General features: G+C 45.6%; 1 protein-coding gene across 3 annotated transcripts in view; it reads left to right on the forward strand.

The window, feature by feature from the left end:
• ARHGEF9 (Cdc42 guanine nucleotide exchange factor 9) overlaps positions 1-16,625 on the forward strand; it is a 379,846-nt gene that overhangs the window by 15,679 nt on the left and 347,542 nt on the right. For 2 of the 3 annotated variants that reach the window (XM_072626502.1, XM_072626505.1), the window contains exon 2: positions 5,115-5,187. The exons of the other annotated variant lie outside the window; for it this stretch is intronic. The gene's annotated coding sequence lies outside the window, so the exon portion shown is untranslated. The remainder of the gene's footprint in view (positions 1-5,114; positions 5,188-16,625) is intronic. 3 annotated transcript variants of the gene reach the window in all.

Genomic DNA, 16,625 nt, shown 5'->3' on the forward strand with positions numbered 1-16,625 from the left:
CATCTCTGTCTCTCTAAAAGAGCTAGCCAGTGACTGGGGAGTGGTCCTGACAAGTTAGGGAATCAGGAAGGGCTTCCTGAAGGAGGTTGTACATGAGCTGAGCTGTGAAGGGAGCTCAGGGATCTAAGAGGTAGAGGTGAGGAGGGAAAGGATTCTAGGCCTGGAGGCTGGAGATAGAATGTTGTCTATAGGGAACAGCACGTTCTAAGGACATTTTGTCTGGAGCTATGACACCAGTCTGGAAACAGGCCAGAGCTCAATTGTGAAAGGCTTTCTATAGTGCCAGATGAGGAGTCCCAGAGTCATTGAAACTTTCTGAGCAGAGGAGTGCCATGATCAGCCCTATACTTTGGGAAGCTCAGTTTGTCTGGTGTGGAAAATGGGTTAGGTGATTTCTCTGTCCCCTCTAGCTGCCTTCAGAGGCAGCTGACTTGGTACATCCTAGTTTCTGCATGCTAGGCTCCTGCTAAGTGCCAGGGCAGAAGCAGAGACAAGAAAGACTGAGGGGCTCCCAGAGGAAAAGCAGAGAGAAGATGCTTCTTGTAGCCCCACAAAATGTCAGAGCTGGAAGGTCCTTCTTCTAGAAAGGATGAAACTGAGTCCAGGGAGGGAAAGTGACCTCTAGATCTCATGGCCAGCTCAGATCCCCAGAAGACAGTAGAAGGGTTTGCTGAGCCTTCTGGGAAGCAGACATCACTCCCTTACTTCCCTACCCCCATATCACCACCCCCATTTCCCTACCTCATATCTCTACCCCCAAATCATCACCCTCATTTCTCTACCCCCACATCACTACCCCAACTTCTTTACCCCTATGTCCCCACCACACTTCCCTCTCCCCCCATTTCTCTTATATATACTTCCCCTGCCCATAAGAGTCCATGGAGAGGGCAGCATCAGGCAGAGAGGGAAACTGTGGGAGCTGAAGAGCAGGCCTGCCCCATCCTGCCCCATCCTGGCCTGTTCACCAGCCCCAGTTGGCGGGGAGGGAGCCAGCAGACCAGTTCAGTGAGGTCTCAGAGAGTGGGAGGTAAGCAAGGCTGTTCAGCCAGAGCCCAGGCATGCTGGCCGCTCTGCCAGAAGCTCAGGGAGCCAGCTGGACCTGTAGCACCTTGAAGGTTCCTGCAGAAACAGTGGCTGTATCCCTTCCCCTTTGGCCTGGCAAGAGGCAGGGGCCCTGTGGGTTCAGGGAGTGTAATGAAGCCCTGATTGGGCCTCAGTGGGAGTGAGTGACAGAGGGAGGAGATAGAGGAGAGCTTAGAAGCTGTGTAGTCTGATCTTCATGTTCCAGAGGGGGGTATACTGAGGACTAGACTGGAGAAGTGATTTCACAGAGGAAGAAACTGAGACCTAGGAGGGGAAGTGACCTAAAGTCACATAACGAGTAATATCAGAGGCAAGATTTATACCTAGCCTCAGAAAGCAACTCCTTTTCCTGTCCTGATTCTAGTCACTTCCTGCCCTGATTCCTGCCACTTCCTACCCGGATTCCTGCCACTTCCTGCCCTTCAACCCCCTTCCACAAAGGGCTCACCTGTCTTCCCAGAGCTCTCTACTTGCCTAGAGTTTGTTGGCCTCAGTTGAAACTAGGACTTCTTGGCATTCTGCTGGGCCCCGACCTGCTCGAAAGAACCACCCCTTTGCAAGGAGGTGCCAAAGAAAAGTCATTCCTGGTTTGTCCTCTTTGAATTATATAAAAATTCCTTGAGAATTCTAATTCTGTCAGTATCATCTGAGAACCTACTATATGGTTCTAACTACTAATCTACATAGTCAGGCCTAGTGTTATGAGAATGGAGCTAGCCAGCCTCTGAGGCAGGAGATCTGAGGCTTGCTAGCTTTGTGACTTCCCCTTCCCTTGCCTGGTCCTCAGTTTATAGAGGAAGCTCTATAAAGTAAGGGGATGGGACTCAGTGATCTCCAAGGGCCCTGGCAAATCATCCTCTGTAAAATGAAGGGACTGAAGTCTGCAACAGCCAAGGCCCTTTCTGGCCTAACCTGCCCTCATGGAGCTTAGAGACTGAGGTATGTTACAGTTGAGTGGTGAGTTCACAATATGCGTGCTGTGGGTCAAATAATGTGGGCTGCTAGTGCCATGGGAGGGCAGAGGAAGGAGTATTGTGGGTTAGGGAAAGCACTCAGGCCTCGGAAAGACAGGACATGTGGACAACAATCACTTCATGTCTTGGAGTTTCCATTTCCCCACCTGTATGTTAGGAATAATAACATATCCTGTTGTCCACATGTCTGTTTTCAATATTATGTATGTGGTGTCATCCCCCGACTACCTCAGAATATCAGCACCTTAAGAGGAGGAATTGCTTCAATTTTTTCTCTGTCTCCCCAATACCTAGCACATAGTCCTGGCACACAGTAGGTGCACATCAATGTTTGTTGAATGAATGTTTGATGATCACCTCCTCAGGATTTTTGTGAGAGAAAGGACTCCAGTCGTCTCTTGGAAGAGGCTCGCAAGGCCTGTTTGAGGACTGGAAGGGACTTAAGGGAAGATGAGGACCAAGTGGGCTAGGGTGTTCAGGAGGGGCTCCCTTTGGGGTCACCGCCCTCCTGCTTTCATGGTTTGGGGAGAGACAAGGTGGGGCCCAAGGCTGTCATTTTTGTTTGTCTAGGTTTCATTCATATTTCTATTTGTACCCTCACCTGGGTGGCAGCTCTGGGCATTAGCCAGAACATGTTTTCATTCATTTGAAAGAAGTCAATGAAAAGTCTCTCTCAATACATTGAACAAATGGAAATGTTCTCCTTGCCTTCTCATGAGGCTGGGTCCCAGCCCCGGGGGGAGCTTGTGGAACTGAGCAAGTGAAACCTGGGGAGATTTTTGTGAGGGTGGGGCAGAGAGGAAAGGAACAGCAGTGACCTCAGTTCCTGGGCAATCCCTCCTGGGTCAGCCTGGTCCCCCTTGGCCTCAACTGGCCCCAAGAATTTGGAGTTGCCCCAACTCAGGCCTTGTGCCCAGCTGGGCTTCCTTCCCTTTCCAGGGGGGTGGATGGGTCAAGATGCTGCTGGTTTGATGTTATGGAAAGGCACTGAACTGAGTGGGGCAGTCCAGGACCTGCTGCAGACTCACTGTGCCCTCAAGTCAGTCACAGATGTTATCTGCTAACTGGTTAGGGCACTGGTGTTGGAGTCAGAAAGACCTGGGTTCAAATTCCACCTTGATCTCTTACTATGTGTGTGACCCTGGGCAAGTCCCTTCCACCCTATGGGCCTCCCCTTCCCCATCTGTCCAGTGGAGGGATTGGAGTATCTGAGGTACCTTCCAGTTCTAGAGTTCCATTCCTCTGTGTGACCCTGGACAAGTCATTCCCCTTCCCTGAGCCTCAGTTCTGCCCCCCCTCTGTAAAATAAGAGGATTTGGACTAGAATGGGGCTCAGGGTGGATCAAGGGAATCCCTATACATGTCCATTTGGTAAGGAAAAGAGCCAGGACTGGAATGCTGAGAAAGGCTTTGGTTGCGGCATCAGCATGCAGGTCAGTGAGTGCTGGGCATCAAGTGGCCAGAATGAGCCCTTTCAGGGCCTGTTATAGACTTGTTATCCACTCCCCCTGCTCACTAGGCCCTGGGCTCCTCCTCCACCCTCTCCAGGGTCTTCTCCCTGGAGCTTACCTAGAATGTTCGGAGACACATAGAAAGAAGGGAAACTTGTGGCTCCTATGCTCATCACAGGAAGCTCTGAGCCAACAGAAGTGATATAGAGCTAATAGAAATTGTCGTATTATTATTCTCAGTTTACAGATAAGGAAACTGAGGCTCAGAGGGAAAGGCATTCACATCACTAGTAAGTTTTAGAGTCAAGATTTGAATCCAGGTCTCTTGTCATGGTCTTTCTGCTCCACTGCCATCATTGCCTCCCCTTGGATGAAGTCATTCCCTTAAAGAATCCCCTCCCACTGGAAGGGTAGACTGTTTTCTAAGTAATAGTCCGAAGGTGGCTGATGACCCTCCCTACCTGGAACTAGAGTATTGAATATTATAAGGCTTAATATAAGGAAGGACTTCCTTACAATCAGCACTGTCTCAAAAAGGATTGGTCTGCCTTGGGTAAGGTAGTGAGCTCCCTGTCACTGGAGGTATTCATGCAGAGCCTGAACTTTCACTTGTTGGAGAAGTTAGAAAAGGGATTCCTGTTCGGTTAGGGTTTGAACTAGATGGCCTCTAAGGTCCCTTTGAATTGAAATTGTATGATTCTCTCTAGGAATGTGGTTGGTTTTGGGGGGGGGGGGGGGTAAAGGGGGTGGAGCTTGAGATAGCAAGTTTAGATTCTGTCCAGCAGATGGCAGTGGTGTGACATTTGCTGGTAGCCTTCTAGACACAACCCCCTTGTGACTGGCTATGGGATACCCCACCATGACAGTCTGATCACTGCCAAATGTACTTGCTTTGGCTGATGCTATCTTTTGCCAGCTCCTGTGGGATGATGTCAGGGCCCTTAGGAGTGTGTGTTGGGGGAGGGAGGTAGGAGAGGGTGCTGACTGGCCTCTAATGGACTCCCCCAGCCTTCCCTACCTGTGGGGTCACTCCTTGGCTTTCTGGACTGTCTTTGTGGGCTATCTGCATCCCTCCTCCCCGAACCCACCAACCCAGAAGTTCTGTATTGCAGAAAGGAGACTTGAGGCAGAGAGATAAATTAAGCAAACAGTCCAAGAAAGAGGTGATGAGGGTCTAAAATGGTGACTCTGTGCATAGAAGGGGGCAGTTCGAGAGACCCTGTCAGAAGAAATCTGAAAGATTTGGCAACTCATGTGACCACATGCATATATTGGAATTCATACTCAGAAGTTATAATGCAATTACATTTAATTGTATATTATTAAATATGGTCATTGGTTCCAGCTCAATGGTAATATGCAGTATCCATTAGAATAACAGGACTGCTTCAGGGGAATTTGTCATTTGTACTGGATGATCTAGTTGTCTGTCATTGAAGAGCTTCCTTAAAAGCTCAGCCCTATTGGCTAAGGCCTTTCCTCAACCTCCCTACTGCTAGAGCCTCCCCACTCCCTAATTAACATAACAAACAAACAAACAAAATACCCTTGTATTTACTTATATACGTGTGTGTGTGTGTGTGTGTTTTGTTTCTGCCAATAGGCTGTGAGCTGCTGGAGAACCAGAGATCATCTTCCTTTGTGTGCCCATCCATTCCCACAGTGCCTGGCCCACAGTAGGTGTTTATATAAATGCTTGTTGTGTTATTCTAAATTGATCCATGATTCCTGGATTGTGAGTCTGGGTGACTAGAAGAATGGGGGTCCTTTTAACACAAATGGGGAAGTTAGGAAGAGGGGGAAATTTAGACAGGAGTTATTTGGAATAGTGTAGGTCCAATGAGAAAGGGGGTGGCATGGATTACCTGTCCAGAAATCCAAAGTATGTTCCCTTCCATAATCCAAACCACAGATGGCATTATAAGTTGGGAGGTGGGAGGCTCTATGTAGGACCCTATGGGAGAGAGAAGGTCACTGGTATGTTAGGGGGTCCCAAGCTCAGTTTAACCTTTGAGTGAAGTCCAAATCAATCAGTTCTGTCCTGTACCCCTCCTACCTCTGACACACTCTGTTCTAAGAAACCAGTGTGCATTTAGGGGATTTCTCAGTCTTTGGACCTATACTTGCAACACTATTGATTCGCTTCATTACTATTTAGGAACAATCCATTCCTGCCCCTTACCTGCCCTGCCTCCTTCTGCAGCCTTAGGGTTGAATCTGGGACAGCTACAAATCCTCCATCCCCATCCCAGCTCTAATACAGAGCCCCCTGACATGGCTCTTTCTTCCTAGGTTTTCAATTCAGCCCTGGTGCTGACTCACGTTGTGACCTTAGGCAAATTCCTATGTTATAATGGTAAATAAAATAATAATGGTACCTTCAGTTTCCATAGGTCCATTCTTCCAAAGATCCCCAGACTTTCATAGATAGGATCTTATCTGGTCTTCATAGACTCCCTGGCAAGCACAGAGGGGTAGGTCTCCAGTTTACCGCTTGGAGGATCCTAGAGGCCATCAATCCAGTCTCCTTATTTCACAGAAGAGGAAACTGAGGCCTAAGGAGGGAAGGGATTTGCCCAGAGTCACATAAGTGGTAAGCCAGATTCTGACTCTAAATGCCATCCTCTTTCCACCAACCATACTCTCTGATTCACTGATCTACTTTTGGCACCTGCAGAACTCCCACAGATAGATGTCTGGATAATTGAAGTCTCTCATCACTCCCACATTATTCCTCTTTGCCAGGCTTATGATCTGTTTTATGAACTCTGCATCTATTTCCTCTTTCTGACCAGGTGGTCTGTAGTATACTCTGATGAAAATATTGCTTCCATTTCTATTGATGTTCACTCGAATTCTATCTATCATGTGTTCTCCATTCAAACCTGAATTTTCTCACCTGATTCTTCTTAATATGTTGTTGTTGCTTATCCTTTGTTCTCAAAGAGGACCATGGCATCAGGAAGGTGATGCCATGACTTTCAAGTGGATTGGATTTGTGAGGGAAGGCTGTGCAAAGTCACTAGCCTCACTTTCTCCTCTAAAGCCATCTGTGCCCAGTGGCAAGATATAAATCAGGACCACTGGGAGGGGAAGACCTTCAGGATTTCTAGACAAAACAGAAACAGCTGGTATTTACATTCATACTGAGCCATAGAGGCCCAAACCATGATCAGGTGGTGCTTGGGCTGAACCTGCTTGTTGGCCAATCAATGAGAGCCAGGATACAATGTTGCCCTCCCCACTTTTGCCTATTCAGGTCCTTTTGGATAAGGCTGCACATTTAGAACCTTACTTTAGACATGATTTTCCTCCCACCAAATTTCAGGGATACTCACGAGAGTGAATCTGCCTCCTGGCATTAGGGCTTCTAATTCTTGTTGCTTGTTATTCACGTTTTAGACCTTTATATAGTGTCTCCTTTCTCTCTTAAATGTTGGCTTCTGTGACCTTTTGGGTCCTTGCTGCTCATCTCCTTTCCTACACAGCAGCTACTTTCTGTAGTTTCTATCTTGGTGTATAAACATAGGCAGGTTTCCTCCCTACCTTTCTTCCCTTTCAGTTTAAAGGCCTTTTATTAGATTTGCAAGATACCAAATACTTTTTTTTAGCATAAATCTTTATTGTAAATATTTCTCTGTTTGGGCTTTATATTGCATAAATTTCTCCTGTATCCCTCTCTCACTTTCTCCCAGAGAGTCATCCTCTTTAACAGAGGGTTTTTTTGGGGAGGTGGGGGGAGAAGGATACTTTTTTTTTTATTTTAAACAAATATAAAATGAGAAAAAGAGGAAAAACCATTGTCATATACACAGCAGACCATAAGAGAGGATTCAATATAAAACAGTAAATTTCCATTTCAAGAAAACCTGTATAATCAATACTACACGTTGCTTTCAAAGCTACCCAGCTTTTCTGTGCTTCCTTGTAGGTTTTGTTTTGCACTCTGCTGTGTGCTTTTTATTTTTTTCCCTTCCTCCCCCACCACCCTACAATTAAGCATAGATATATATGCATATACATAAACATACACATATATGCTCATACACATAAGACCATACTATGCACATACATATTTCCTCCTATCCTCTGTTTCTCTGAAGGTGAATAGCATCTTTCTTCATAAGTTCAAGTCTTTCCATGTTTTTCTAAATCAGCTAGCTCATCACTTCCTACACCACAGCAACATTCTTCATCAACAAAGGCCAAACATGATCCTGTGAGTAGATGCAGCTGGCTGAATGCTAACTGGGGACCTCACCTCCTCCTCTCCTGTCTGCCTCTCCCTCCCCTTCCTTCTCCTCTCCAAAGGAAGGTAAATTTGGATGGCCAAAAGTTGCCCAGTTGACCTGCCTCCTTTCCCTTCCCTTTTCCTTTTCCCTTTCCCCTTTTCTTTCTCTTCTCTTCCCTTCCTTTCCTTTCCCCTGTCCTCTTCCAAAACCTCAAACCTACTACACTCTGAAACTGGGACTCCAAGGGACCCCTTCCAAGGACTTCTGAATGCCCCTAGCTTTTAGAGTGATTATCGATAGTCCTGCAAAGACCTTGGCCTAAAGGCCCCAAGATCTCCCAGCGCATCCTGGGCCATCTCCAGTCATCCTGAGGAATATCAGGTCACTGCATTCAGATGGCTCCGGAGGAGAAGTGAGGCTGGGGACCTGCACAGCCCTCCCTCACTCAAAACAAAGTCAAGTGCAAGTCATATCATCATTTCTCTGATGGCATGGTCTTCTTCGGCAACAAAGGACAAACATGATGATTCCAGTGCAGTCTTATCCTATCTGAGAGACTGTCTATTAAAGTTTTTTTCCCCCAATTTCCTACATTCCTTCTATTCTTGGCTACATAGGTTTTATTTATACAAGAAAACTTTAATTTAAAATAATTTAAACTATCCTTTTTTACACTTCAACAATGCTCTCACCTTATAGTACAGTTTAAAGTCTGATCCTGCCAAATCTACTTCCTTTACATCTTTTTACCTGGTTTCTTTGAAATTTCTGACCTTTAGAAAGTTCTTCTAAATGAACTTTGTTATTATTTTTTCCAACTCACTAAAATTATTTAGTAATTTAATTGGGATGGCATTGAATATTTATTTAGGTTAGATAAAATTGTCATTTAAAAATTAGGCTTAACCTACCCATGTACAATAAATATTACTCCAATTATTTAGATCTGACTTTATGTGTTTTATGTTTGTGTTCATATAGTTTCTGTTTGGCAGGTTATATGTTCAGGTATTTTGTACTATCTAGGTATTTCAAATGGTTTAAAACAATATTGAATAATATTGCTGACACAGTTTAGTTTCCCTATTTCTCTCTTTCGAGTAAGTCTGTTTTAGCTTTAACTTTGTCTGAGATCATGATTACTACCTCTGCTTGTTTTACATACTAAATTTTGCTACTGCCCTGTATTTTCTCTTTGTATATATCTCTCATTTTTATAATATTTCCTGAAAACATATTGAATTCAAATTTTTAATCTGCTATCTGTTTCTGTTTAATGGGTAAGTTTTTCTTATTCATATTTGAAGATACAATTACTTGTTGTGTATTTTCCTCCATCCTATTTTTCATCACTGTCCTCACCCTATTTACCTACCCCTCCTCACTCCTCTGCTTTTCTATGTTCTTTCTCAGCACCCCTTTCTATCAGATTGTTCTTTTTCAGCACCAAAATGGCTCTGTCTCTGTACATCATGACCATGGAGTCACAGAGTCTGATGCAGCAAGTGTCAAGGACAGAGGCAAGGTGACAGAGTTCTGTTTGTTGCTCATCCTTAGGATCAATGATATTACAGGTGAAGTTTTGACTTGTTCATGAATTGGATTTAAGTGAGGCTGCTTTGCACAAAGTCATCAGCCTCAAGCTCTCTTCCTGACTCATTGAAGTCTAGTGGCAGGACAAAAGTCAGGATACTGGTGATGGCCCAGAATGCAATGAATGCCCTTGGCATCTTTGATGCCTGACCAAGCGCCTGTTTCAGCTGCGTTCATGGCCTTTGGAACAAATTGTTTTCATCTGCCCATTCCACCAGGGGAAGTTGATACATGCTTGAGGTAGACATCCTCCTAACTCACTGATGGGTTTGAGATTTGTTGGTTATACTTTAGGATAGCACACTGGGCTGCTAGGTGATGTTGCAGTAGATTGAACATTGGATCTGGAGTCAAGAAGACTTTTCTTCCTGAGTTCAAATCTGGCCTTGGACACTTCCTAGCTGGGTGACCCTGGGCAAGTCACTTAACCCTGTTTGCCTCAGTTTCCTCATCTGTGAAATGAGCTGGAGAAGGAAATGGCAAACCACTCCAGTATCTTGGCCAAGAAAACCCCAAGTAGGGTCACAAAGAGGACTGAAAACAATTGAACAGCAAAGGGGATGGCCTACCAGACTTGGCTCTGTCTCTACCTAGTTATGTGACTGTGAGGAAGACACTACTCCTCTCCAGACCTCAATTTCCCCCTTTGTAAAATGACAGAATCTGACTAGGTGATCTCTAAGGTTCTGGTTCTGTGATCTGTGAACCTATGATCATTTCTCAGCAGAACTACAGAATCTCCTTCCTGGAAGGGACCTTAGAAATAACCAAGTCCATTTCCTCCTCTCCACATTTGAAAGAGGAGGAAACAGACACACAGAGAGGACAAGGGACTTCAGAGGCCATCTAGTCCAAGCCCCTGACTTTACAAATGAGGAAATTGAGATCTCCTCACCCCCCAGAGATGAAATGACTTGGCCAAGGTCACACAAATACCCAGGTCTTCCAAGTCACATGGAGAATATGTGGCTGAGCTTGAGTTCCAGTGTTCTTGATTCCCAAGTCTGTATTGGAGCTGCCTTCAGGCCCTTGAGAGCTAAGGTGGAGTGGCTTTAGAGCTACACGACCTGAGTTCACAGTTCCTCTCTGATGTTTACTATACATGTGAAGATAGGCAGGTTTTTTCTGTAGTAAATAAGGGAGTTGAACTAGGTAGGTAGAAATGGAGATGAAGAGAGAGAGACAGAGAAGAGAGAGAGAAAAAGGAGATAGAAGGGAGAGAGAGATAAAGGAGAGAGAAAAAAGAAAAGGAGAGAGGAGGAAAGAGGAGAGAAAGAGAAGAAAAAGAAGAAGAAGAGAAAGAAAAAGATAAAGGAGAAAGAAGAGAGAGAGAGAGAGAGAGAGATCATTTATTAAGGCACTAGGTGCTCTCATGGGCCCTATGCACTTCTAAAACCTATAATCCTATAGATAAAATGATTAAGCAGGCCTGTGGACTAACTTGTAAAGGGAATCCCAGGGTTCCACGGATTGGAGAGCCAGGAGGAGGCCTGTGGGCTGTGCCAAACCTTGCTAGGAGGACTCGAAGTCTTCTTTCTGTTCCCTGCAGAGACTGGGAATGAAGGCAGCATGGGGGTAGTTGTGAAGGTCTCATTGACTGAGACTGATGCTAGCAAAGAAGGGTAAGGAGGGATGAGATCAGGAGAGTCAGCATGGTAGTCACTGGAGCACTAGCCTTGGCGTCAAGGAAGCCTGGGCTCAGGTCATGCCTGTGACTGGCCAGGTGGGAGAGCTGGAGCCACTTGCTGCTGTCACACAGTCTCAGATGAGTTGTGCTTCTGTGTCTGGTGAATAGCATTTCCACACTGATCTCCCAAGGCTGAACCAAGTTGGCACCAGCTAAATGGAAGAAGTTTGACCAGAACATTTAGGGGACCAGTTATTGTCTTTATGTTACAGTTAGGGAGGTTTGATTTGAGAAAATTGAAGAAGACATGCGTTCAGATTGGTGGGGGAAAAGAGGATCAGTCCTTTGAAATAAAATCATACTATGTCAGAGCTGGGAAGGGCCTTAGAACTCAGAATGACTGAACTGGGAGGGTCCTTAGAACTCAAAATGTCAGAGCTGGGAAAAGGCTTAGAACCAGAATGGCTGAGCTCAAAGGGATCATTTTGGGATCATCTTCACATATGTGAAGCACTTTACAAATCTGAAGGTGCTATGTAAGTGTTAGCTCTTATTACTGTTGTTATTTATTTCTGGTCCAAATATACTCCTCCCCTACTTTTTTTCCTACTAGGCATCCCTTGTAACAATGAATTAAAAAGAGAGAAAAACCACTAATGTATCAACTGAGTCTGATGATGTATCTAATGTTCTACACCCATAGTCTCCCACATCTGCTAAGAAGGGAAAGAGCTGCATTTTCTCACCTGAAGGAGTAGCTTTAAAAATTTGGGAGTGACCTCCCTCCCAAACAAAATTTAGAAAGTTAAAAAAACCTTTAGAAAGTCCTCAGGGTCCTGGATGTGTAACTTGGGCATCCTCATGTGACTGCCAGCCGAAGGAGATTTTAACATCATTAGCCACTTTTTCATATAATAAAAGATTAGACAGAAAATGGACACATGACAGACTTGGAATCTTAGAAGGAAGGTCATGACATCAAAGGTACCAGGGGAGAAATCAAGCCAAGGAGTTAATGAAGAATCACTTCTTCAGCTTGGGCCCCTACTTCTCCACCTGTAAAATGGAGAGATTGAGCTGGCTTTATGGCCTGGGCTAGGTCCTTGGTCTCTAACAGAATATCTGTCCTCCTCTGTACAACAAGGGGACTGGGTTTAGTGATCTCCAAAGTCCCTCTCCCTTTTCATATTCTGAGTTCTAAGGTCCCTCCCAGTTTTGCTTGATGATCCTTCTAAGCCAAGGGTGGGGAACCTGTGGCCTCAAGGCCACATGTGGCCCTTTGACTGAATCTGAACCTGCACCTGTTCTAAGCTCTAAATCTAAAGTTCTTATATTCATGTTTAATCCACAGGAATGAATCTCTAATGGTGAAATGTCAGGCATTAGCAGGTGAAAAAATTGGGAAGGAAGAGAGGATGTGAATTCCTGGTGGCCTTGTGACATGTAGGAGAGAGAAAGAGAGCGAGAGAGAGAGAAAGAGAGAATGGAGGGAGGGAGGGAAGGAGGGGGTAGAGAGAGAGATGAGAGAGAAAGGGAGAGAGGGAGAGGTAGGTTGGTCTCTTGGATGTCTTCATGGATAACTTACAGGGTTGCCCACCTGTCTGTATCACACGCCGCCCCCCCCCCCCCTTTCAGGCCCCTTTGACTTTAGAAAAATTCAGGAAATCCTAAACAATCAGCCGGGTATCCGGCCCCAGGGTCCTCAGCTCTAAATTTTCTGGCACGTAAAAGGATGCCCAATTTTAGAACATCATTGTTTCACAGGGAGTTTCAGAAATGAGAGAAAGGGAACAATGAGACAATAGCAAGAGATATTAAAGCTGTAGCTTCGGTTAGCCTCAGCTTCCATCTGGGAAATGGATCTTGGACCATTATTTATTGCTGGGGAAAAACAGCTGGGGGAGGGTCCCTGAGAGTGGGCCGGAGTCAGAGGTGGCTGCTGTTCTTCAAGGTAGACCTAGTGGGTTTGTAGATTTCACAGACTGTTATGATGGGGTGGACTCTCAGGGTCCAAAACATCAGATGGTGGTATTGGAAGGGGCCTTGGAACATGGAATGTCTCGGCTGCTTAGGACCTAAGAACATGGAATATCTGGGCTGCTTAGGACCTTAGGACATGGAATATCCAGGCTAGAAGGGACCCTAAAATACAAGAGCGGATGTTTCTAATCCAGAGAAACAGTATCACAGAGTAAATTGAGAACAGACAAGAATCGGTAAGACCCACGTTGAAAACCTGCCTCAGACATAGGCTGGTGTCTCTGGGAAGTCACTTAAATGCTCTCCCCTCTGGGCAGCTGTCTCAGCTTGCTATGTATTATACGGGACTTTGCCTAGCTGGGAGGTTACACTGTACCAGTGACATCACAGGTCCCGTCCAAAGAAAAATTGCTATAAAACTTCAGGGCTTATAAAGCACTTCACTTAATATGCTCTCATTTGATCCTCACAACAAACTTCTAAGGCAGAAATGCAGGCATTGTTATTCCCATTTCACAGCTGAAGAAACCAAGGCTCAGAAAGGGTGTGGGATTTGCCTATGATCACACAGCTGTTACATATTGGAGACAGGATTTAAATTCAGGTTTCTCTTGACTGTGTCCAAGTCCAGCACCCTGTACCCAGATCCCCTCACATTATGGCATTTCAGAGTCGCCAAAATAGTGCCTTCTATGATACCCAGCCTTAGTCTGATGAGATCTGAGAAGGAAAATCATTTGCTTACACAGAAAACCATTTCCACATCCTAAATGTGATCAGACAGCAAAAGTTGGGAGGGACCTTGGAGTTCATCTAGTCTTACCCCCTCCCCCCCAACATTTTCTAGAAAAGGAAACTGAGGAAAGGAAGTGACTTGTCTAAGGTCACACAGAAAGTTTGTGGCAGAGAAAAGATCTGAACCCAGTTCAAGAATTAATTTGGTCAGAGGATCCTAGATCTCAAGTTGGAAGAGACCTGGCAGGCCTCAAATATTTACTAAGTGCTTGATGTGTACCAAGTGCTGTGCTAAGTGCTGGAGAAACAGGAGCTCACCATCCAAGAAGGGTAGGGGAGACAAAACATAAAAGAGAGCTGCCAAGAAGGGCAGAGATGGCAGAGAGGGTCTACACCTGTGTGCCCCTGGTTTGTGAAATCAGAAGCATAGATGGGCAGAGAATGAAGGTTGGCCACCAGGGACCTCTCTCCAAAATAGATACTCCAAAAGGAACTCCCAAATCGAGAATGAGCGAGGGATGGTCCAGGGTGGGACGATCTTAGGGAATATGGGACATGCATAAGAAGGCCTCAGGCACACTGAAGGAAGTTCCAGGATGAGGCTACAGCTTGAAATCTTCCCAGGCCTCAGTTTCCTCCACTGACAAATGAGGGAGTTGGATCAGATTGCCTCTGAGGGCCCTTCCTCCTTTAGTTCTAGGCTCCTGTATATCCACAAGATGGGAATTGATTGCTCAGAGTCTGTCTGGTCCAACGCCTTCATTTTATAGATAATTTAACTGAGTTGCAGAGAAGGGAAATGACTTGCTGTAGGTCAGAGGTAACAAATGTCCCTCTGATTCCAGAGGCAAGACTCTTGCCAAGTCTCATCTTGTTGGTTGATTTTATGTTTTCTTTCAGACTGCCCACCCAGCTGAGTAGTAGAAACTTGGTGTAATGGCAAGTGTCCAAGATTGAGTGTCAGGAGAGTTGGCTCTAGCCCTCACTGTGCCACTGAGTCTCCATGCCAGCTTGGGCCAGTCACTGTCCCCTCTGTGTTGGTTTCCTCTTCTGTAAAATATAGGAGTTGGACTAGGTGATTTAGTCCTCCTGGCTTTGACATTCCAAGTTCTAAGGTCCCCTTAGCTTTGAGCATCTGTGTTCTAAGTGCCCTCCCAGGCCTGCCAGTTAGTTGTCTAGCTGTGATTTATGGTATGCCTTTACATTCACGTACATTCACTTTGGAGTGTTGTATGCTCCTGAGACTTCTGCCTGTGGTTGGGGGAGGGCTTTGGTGGCCCCTTTCAGACAAAAGGATATGAGCCAGAAGGATGACCGGGCTCCTTGCCTTTGTCTGAGAGCTATTCCAGGCATCAGAGGAAATGCAGCTGCTGGAGCAAATGGGACTGAGGGCAGAGGTCATCAGGGGTGGAGTGGGGAGGGGATGAGGGAGTGGAGCTCAGAGTAGGGAAGGATCCAGGCTTTCAAAGTATGAGTAAGAACAATAGGGATGGAATAAGACAGTCTGTCTTGGCTTGAGGTAGACTGAGAGACATGCTGTCCAGAGTTGAGCCACATGTGTGTTAGCATTCAGGGCCACCCATGTGAATTACTCAAGGGCTGCCTCAAGCAACTCCCCTAGTGGCTCCCTGTTAGTCTGGCTGCCTGATGGCATTGCAAAAGGAGGTCACTGGGACCTCAAGGTTCCCTTTGGAGCTGGAGTGGTAGGCACGGAGGGAATGCCTCCTTTTATTCTGGGACCGACTCCATTCTCTTCTCTACCTGCTGGGTTTTGCACCTGTGTCTTCACACCCTCCCTAATCTTCTGGAGGGCAGAAATTGAGTTGCCATCATTGTATTCCCAAATCTGAGCTGAGAACAAATCAGATGCTTAATTCATGCTTCTTGAATGGAATTGTGTGACAATAAGAAGGCTCATTTCTCTAGGACTTGAGAGTTTCCAAAGAGCTCTCTCTTTGTCTTAGCCCAGTTGGGTTAGGAAGGGCAAGTCTCATGATCCCTGTTTTACAGAAGAAACTGAGACTTAGCACTCAAGGGAAATGACTTAGTCCTCTGACTTGTCAGTGGCCAGGATTGGAATAGGCCCAGTTCTCTTTCCCTGCCCCAGCTCTACCTGTTTGGGTATAACTCCTGAAGCCCTTCCTTCAATAGTCTTGTCTTTCATCCTTTCTGCTTTTGAGATTTCCCAGTACCTCCCTCCCCTTCCGTGTCCCAATGAAAAATAGATAAGCAAAAACATTGAATACAGTAGACACATCTGACAATGCATTTAACATTCAGTACCTAGAGTCCACCACCTCTCTTCTCTACCAAAAGAAGGGGAGGGCTTTCATCAGCTTTAGAGCCAATGTTGGTCATCCATTGTATTCAATTTTAGTTCAGCTGCCTTTTGCTCTCCTCATCATGTGTATGGTTCTCTTAATAAACTTTGATAGAGAGATAAAACTTTAATGTTTGCAAAACACTTGACAAACATAATTTCATCTGATCTTCACACAACCCCATTTTACAGATGAGGAAACCATGCCCCCCCTACCACTCCAGCTCCGAAGGGAAACTTGAGGTCCCAGTGACCTCCTTTTGCAATGCCATCAGTCAGAATAATAGGGAGCCACTATGGGAGTTGCTTGAGGCAGCCCTTGAGTAATCCACATGGGTGACCCTGAATGCTATATACAAGTGGCCCAACCCTCTCAGCCTACCTACCTTTTTACAGAAAGAGGTTAAATGACTTGCCCAGGGTCAAGCAGCTAGTTGTTGTCTAAAGCAGGATTGGAACCCAGGCCCTATGTGCTCTCCACTGCACCACCAGGCTTTCCCATTCTCTTGATTTTTTTTTTCATGAATTGTCCTGTGTTTCTCTGAATTCTTCACATTTCTTATTTCTTATGGTATGCCTTAACATTCACATACCACAGCTTGTTGGCCATTCCCCCATGGATGGGCA

The sequence above is a fragment of the Notamacropus eugenii genome, chromosome X, assembly GCF_028372415.1.
Source record: "Notamacropus eugenii isolate mMacEug1 chromosome X, mMacEug1.pri_v2, whole genome shotgun sequence".
Classification (NCBI taxonomy): Eukaryota; Metazoa; Chordata; class Mammalia; order Diprotodontia; family Macropodidae; genus Notamacropus; species Notamacropus eugenii.